The 6,982-nt window shown below is 48.6% G+C and overlaps 1 pseudogene; it reads left to right on the top strand.

The window, feature by feature from the left end:
* Positions 1-438: 438 nt before the first annotated feature.
* LOC123089785 (uncharacterized) lies at positions 439-2,906 on the top strand (annotated as a pseudogene).
* Positions 2,907-6,982: the final 4,076 nt, after the last annotated feature.

The following is a 6,982-nucleotide window of genomic DNA, read 5'->3' as shown; positions in this document are numbered from 1 at the left end:
CGTTCAGTCAGACATACTTGCGCCTGTTGAATAAAGAGCCGAAAGGCGTTGAGCTTCAAAAAAAAAAGAGGGAAACGACGGACTCTTACGGACCCCCTTGCGTGCCATCCACAAATTGCCCCCTCCCCCCCATTTTCATTGGTGGGGCCCCCCTCATTAAACCAACCAATCTGTTAAACCCCCGTAAACAGCCCGTGAGTGTAGCATCTCTCCTAAACTTAATCGTGCGTAAGTTTCGTAAGGATTTTTACGTAGGTGTAGCCAAGCTCATATCCAGCATATCACGATCACGAGTGACACGAGGAGGGCCAGTGGGACTGGGACCAAAGTGAACACATGGTTGATCTTTGTGTGAGTGCGCATCCCATTCCAATCCAATCCGTACTGAGCGATGGTTATAATATTGGTAGCTTTCAATGATTCGTTTCCTAAAGAAGACACCGATGGGCACAGCACATGGCGGCCGGCCCGGAGCGGAGCAGGTGTGCTGCAGCGATCCTGCAGAGCACAACACATACGCCCATCGCCGCCGCCGGAACCATGGCGACGGAGTCGGAAGGAGACATGGAGTTCCTCTGGAAGTGGCGCAAGTACCTGCTGCTGCTCGCCACGCTGGTCGCCAGCGTCACCTACGGCGCCGGCCTCAACCCGCCGGGCGGCGTGTGGTCCCAGGACGGAGGCAACGCCCCAGAGGCACAGCACGGCGTCCGCGTCGTTAGGCTTGGCGCCGTCAACCCGCCGGCGCCGGCGGTCTACCCGTTTCGCGTCGGCGACCCCGTGCTCGTGCACACCTACGCTGACAGGTACACCGCCTTCTTCTACTGCAACGCGGCCGCCTTCATCGCTTCCCTGGTCATCATCATGTTCCTGCTTGACCGGCGTATCAGCGGCAACCGCGTGGGCCTCACCGTGCTCCGCTCCGCCATGCTGCTCGACCTGCTCGCCCTCATGGCCGCCTTCGCCGCCGGGAGCTGCCGCAGCGTGGTTGGGTCCATCTACGTCTCCGCGCTCTTCGCCCTCGTCTTCGCCTACGTAGCCATCCACGTCCGCTTGGAAAGGAGCAAGAAGCCGGCGGACGAGAGCCACCTCAAGGAGCGCCGCAAGTTCCTGCTGCTGCTCGCCACCTTCGCGACGCCGCTCACGTACGGCGCAGGTCTGTCGCCGCCGGGAGGCTTCTGGAGCGAGACCGGCGCCGGGCACCGCGCCGGCGCCCCACTGCTGCACGACGGGCCATACAAGATCCGCTACCACGCCTTCTTCTACGCCAACGCCAACTCCTTCGTCGCCTCTCTTGCCATCATCATGCTGCTCATGAGCAGCACGCTGAGCGGCCGCCTCGCCAGGTCCTACGCGCTGCCGGTGTGCGTGCTGGTGGAGCTGCTGGGCCTCATGGCCGCCTACGCCGCCGGCAGCTGCAGGTGGATCACCACCACCGTGTACATCGCCTGCCTCGTCGGCGCCGTGTTCCTCTACATCCTGCTGCAGGTGGTCATCGCAGGGTACGTCTCCGGCATACACAAGTACGTAATCAAGCTCACACACACTCCGTCTCAATAATTGTTTTTGAGATTATAGTACAGCTATTACTGTTACTACTGTCAATAATTAATCGATTAATGTGGATCACTTGGGCATACAATTATTGTAGTGGTGAGACGCCGCAGAGTAATAATCCAAATAATGAAGAACAACTAGGAGTAGTGCAAGAGGGAGGTGTTGTGACCAGGAGACTCGAAAGCAACAATGGCCAGCAGGGTGCGGAGAAGGTGGAAGAGTCACGGTCGCTCCTGCTGCTGCTGGCCACGCTGGCGGCGACGGTGACTTACCAGGCGGGGCTGAGCCCACCGGGCGGCGTCTGGCCGGAAGGGCATCTGGATAACAGTCACACTGCCGGAAACCCGGTGCTCCACGACATTAACCCCAAGAGGTATAAGGCTTTCTACCACTGCAACACCGCGGCGTTTGTGGCGTCGCTCGTAGTCATCGTCATCGTCCAGAGCAAGGAGCTGAGTTCCGGCGCCGTCGTCAGGCGCGCCGCGCTTAACACGGTCATGATACTGGACCTGTTCGGCCTCATGGGCGCCTACGTTGCGGGGAGCTGCCGGGACGGCGCAACGACCATCTACGTTGCCGCCCTAGCCGTCGCCATCTTCATCTACTCCATCGCCTAGGTCGTGGCGTTCTCGGCTAAGGGCAAGCACAGCAAGCTCACGCGTTGGGTGCAAAGCATGTGCGATAACCTTGCACGACTGCTCCGCCTCACCTCCGACGTGTTGCCGCAACAATGGAAAGGAGAAGAAACCCATGGAGAGGTGCATGTTCCTACTGCTTCTGATCACATTCAAGGTGATTCGTCACGGCATGGAGTGGAACCACATCAAGGAGCGGCGCAAGTTCACGGCGAGCTCGACTTGGAGTCCGAGTGTAAGCATATTCTTGAAGATGAAAAGCGTAGTCTTGAGAGGAAGCGCAAGTTCTTGTTGCAGCTCGCCATTGTTTGGATCCATCGTTGTCATCATGCTGCTGCTACAGCGCACCCTGAAGCCACACGGCCCGCCACTATGGGCGATGCAGACGGCCGTGTTGCTGGACCTGCTGGGCCTACTGGGCGCCTACGCCGCCGGCAGCTGCAGGGACTGGGAGACGTCGATCTACGTCATCACACTCGTCGCCGTTGTGGTCCTCTTCATCGCGCTGCACGTGCTGCTGTCATTCGACGTCGTATTTAAGAAGGCCAAGAAGCTCATGCCCAACAAGTGCTTTGAAGTCGATGATAAGCAATGACAAGTTGACCATTGCATAGTTAACGTCATTATTTTTTCACGGGTTCTGTTTGTATTATATAGTGATCCGGCCCTGTCCAGCCACCGTCTCCATGACGAAGTATCATGGCGAATATTTTTTCACCGTAGGCGTCTTCTTTCCGGAACGAATCATTCCCTTCAAACAAAGGCACACGTTGCTAATAATATAGCCGTTGCCGAGTATTCTCTCTGCACGGATGCTCCCTCCCCATGCGCAAAGAATCAAACAATGCGAGAGGCCCCAGCTCGTACCTAACTTGCTCTCTCCTTGTACGTACTTTCATTGGCATCACACTCATGAGTCATGACAACAGTCGAGCTGGAGGCACACGACAAGGTGACTCGGAATTATTATTTTTCTTGGTTGTGTTAGATACACAAAAACAACGTAACACAATCCCCTCCAACTAAACAATTGAAAACTGAATTGAATTACTCAAAATGTACATATGTAGTTTGTTTTTTCGTGAATGAAAATGTACAGGCAGTTCATATATTGTGTGCATCAAAATCAGACACAAGTTTCCCAGCAAAAGAATGATACAAAAAATCTTACACAGGTTGTCCAATCACCAGCATTGCAAATCAAGGGAAGGAAAGAAAATGCAATTGATTAAAACTCTTCAAATCAAGGGAATGTAAACAAGAATAATTAACTAATTTTCTATGCGAATAAGAAGAAATAAATAAAAAATTACACACCATCTGCGGCTGGCTGATCATGATCATTGCGTGCTCCTGAGTATTTCAACCCCTTTGCAGAAAAGTACTTCTTGGCCTTGGTCCGCACGACGTTGAACGCCAGTAACACGTAGATCATGGTGAAGACGGCCACCGCGGCGACGAGCGCAATGACGTATGAAGATGTCTCCCAGTCCCTGCAGCTGCCAGCCTAGCAGGACCACAGCGGTCTGCAACGCCCGCAGCGGCGCACCGGGCTTCTGCTTCTTCGTGGTGCGATGCAGCAGCATCAAGATGACGACGACCGAGGCCACGAACGATGTTGCGTTGCAGTAAAAGAAGGCCTGGTACCGTGCAGCATTGAAGTCAAGCAGGATCGGGTTGCCGGCGACGGTGGGTGGGTGTGCCGATGGGGACGGCAAGGGCGATGGCGAAGCGGTATCGTCGTCGCCCCACGTGCCGCCGGGAGGTGCGAGACCAGCCTGGTACTGGTACGTCACGCTCGCCGCCAGGATGCCGAGCACCATCAGCTACTTACGCTTCTCATACTCTTCGCTCTCTAGTTTATCCACGGTGGTGATCACCTCCTCGTCACTCTTGTTCTTGCTGCCACCGCCTGGCCCGGTTTGGAGTTGTTCGCATGCACTTGAGTTGAGAATAAAAATCCATGATTTGACCTTTGGTTGTTGCATGCAACGATGGTGGTCTTGGCACGTCATTCTTTCTTGAGAGACCTTACTTTTGAAGAACATTTCTCGCAGTCTTTGTGTTGTCAAGGGACGGTTTGTGCCATCTGATCATTGTCGCAACCACTATTGATCGCTATGGCGTGACATTTCTACGTCATGAATTTTCTTTTATTTTTACTAATTTGTTGTGCATTTATGATGTCTTGGCAGCCTTTTGGCATTATACTATTATGATGATGATGTGCATAAGGAAATTCATTTTGGCTCTCCGGATCCATGGTACCCAAATTTTGAAAAAGATCAAAAAATATATTATAAATCTTGAAGATTTCTGCAAAAAATATTGATGGGCACTACATGGTTGCCCAGTTTCATGATGAAATACATATTCATCTGAGTTGCACAGCATGTATTTTTAGCACATCACTATTCTTTATGAAAGTACATGATTTTTTTATATATTGTGAGATCTCATTTTTATTTTAATTATAAAATGCATTTATTATATTATTCTTTTACAAAATTTTGGGCTCGGGGCGAAAAAAACTCACTCATGGTGTACTGATATAACCTTGGAAATATATTGCTCTTTTTCTCAAAATATGAGCGTTAATGATGCCTTGGAAGTCAATTCATTGCCACTCGTGGCACTCACAAAGTGCGAGTAGAAAGCACGAAACCACCACATTTGCACCATCACTAGCAGGAAAGACATTTTTAGAGGAATTTTGCAGAAACCACCGCACGTAAGTCCTAATTTTTTTGAGATAGCAATAATTGCTCATTTTGGCTCCATTAACCCCCAAACTAACAGACCGGGTCTGTTTATAGATGCTGACATGGCAAAGAAAACATCAGTTACATGTACATCCAATTTTCTTTTGCACAAAGACTCCTGAAAAGAAAGAAAAACAAGTGATCCCTCCCTCCAACTCTAGCACCCTGCCACGAGTAGGCCTTCATCTTCCCACATGGCTGTACATGGGCCTGCTAGACACCCTGTTGTCGCTCTTGGCAGTCCTGCATAAACGCCCTATGCAAACGGTTTAGAAACCCTTTCGCTGACACAGTTCTGAACACTCTTAAATCTAGACTCTCTTATTTAAAGAAATCCTCACTTGAAAGAGCTAGCAAAGCCATTCACAATAGAAGAAATTAATGTAGTTGTTAAAGAGCTTCCTTCTGATAAAGCACCAAAGCCTGATGGGTTTAACATAGATTTCATAAACACCACACTTATATTTGCTCATTGATAATTGTTACAATGCCAACATCAACTTGCAGAGCATCAATTATTCCTTCATCACTTTGTTACCCGAGAAAGATGCTCCAATGAATGCTAATGATTTCAGGTCTATCTCCTTGTTGAATTGCTCCATCAATATAATCATAGTCGCTTACAAACAGATTACAGTCAGTTATTCTGCAGCTCATCCACAAGAACCAATATGGTTTTCTAAAAAGAAGATCCATTCAAGACTGCCTTGCCTGGTCTTATGAGTTTATTCATCAATGTCACCACTCGGGGAAAGAGCTCATCATTCCAAAACTTGATTTTGAAAAAGCGTTTGACATGATAGGGCATAGTGCTATTAGAGACTTGCTCATTGCTAGAGGTTTTGGGCCAAGATCGATTATGTGGATGGATATGATTTTCTCTTCTGGATTGCCTTCTGTGCTGCTCGATGGAGTACCTAGGAAGCAATTTCTGTGCAAGAGGGGAGTTGGGCAAGGAGATCCCCTTTCCCCCTTGCTCTTTGTGTTGGCAGCTGACCTATTGCAATAAATTCTCTATGAATCCATGGAAAATGATTTAATTCTAGATCCTATCACTCTAGAAGTTGCAAGGACTTCCCAACTATGCAGTATGCTAGTGACACTGTCCTATTATGCATGCAAGCTCAGCTCGGCTCAACTAGCTCATAAACCTGCTTTTGTATTTCACTACATATATTGGCTTAAGAGTTAATTATGAGAAGTCTGTTGTGGTGCCTATCAACACTGTACCAGATAAAATGAATCATTTGGCTCAAGTAATGTGGTGCAAAGTTGGCTCTTTTCCATTCACTTATCTTTGTTTGCTTTTGTGTGTGTCAAAACCAAGAATTGAAGATTTCATGCCAATCATGAAAAGAATTGAAAGAAGGTTGGTAGGCTGCTCATCTCTGCTCTCCTATGGAGACAAGATAGTGTTGGTTAAATCTGTCTTCTATAGAATGCCCATCTTCTTCATGTGCACTCTTACCCTGCCAGTTGGGGTGATGGAGCAGATCAAGAAATTTCTTAGGCACTTATGTTAGAGGAAATATGGTTTGGAAGATAAGGGAACTGCACTTATAGCATCGGATAAAGCCAGTCAACCCAAAACAGTGGCTGGGTATGCTTGACACTGCAACTCGCAACAAATGCTTGCTCATGAAACATCTTCATAAATTTCGCAATCAACATGATGTTCCTTGGGTATACCTAATCTGGGAATCTTATTATCCTAATAAAGCTATGAATTCCACACCATTGGGTTCCTTCTAGTGGAGAAGCATACTTAAGTTGATGCTTGAATTCAAAGAAGTGGCTATACCCTAAGTTGGCTCTGGGGATACAATCATGTTCTGGTAAGATAACTGGCTCAATAGCACTCTAAAGTTAAGATTCCCATAACTTTTCTCTTTCAGCAAGATTGAATTTATCTTTGTCGAAAACATGGCTATGACTGAGGATCCAATTGACCAATTTCACATCCCACTCTCTGTTGAGGCCTATGAGAAATAACTGCAGTTGATCACCATTATTGATAATACTACTATGACA

The sequence above is a fragment of the Triticum aestivum genome, chromosome 4B (genome assembly GCF_018294505.1).
Source record: "Triticum aestivum cultivar Chinese Spring chromosome 4B, IWGSC CS RefSeq v2.1, whole genome shotgun sequence".
In the NCBI taxonomy this organism is placed as follows: domain Eukaryota; kingdom Viridiplantae; phylum Streptophyta; class Magnoliopsida; order Poales; family Poaceae; genus Triticum; species Triticum aestivum.
Note: the sequence above shows the minus strand (reverse complement) of the source record. Positions and strands in the feature narration are given on the sequence as shown.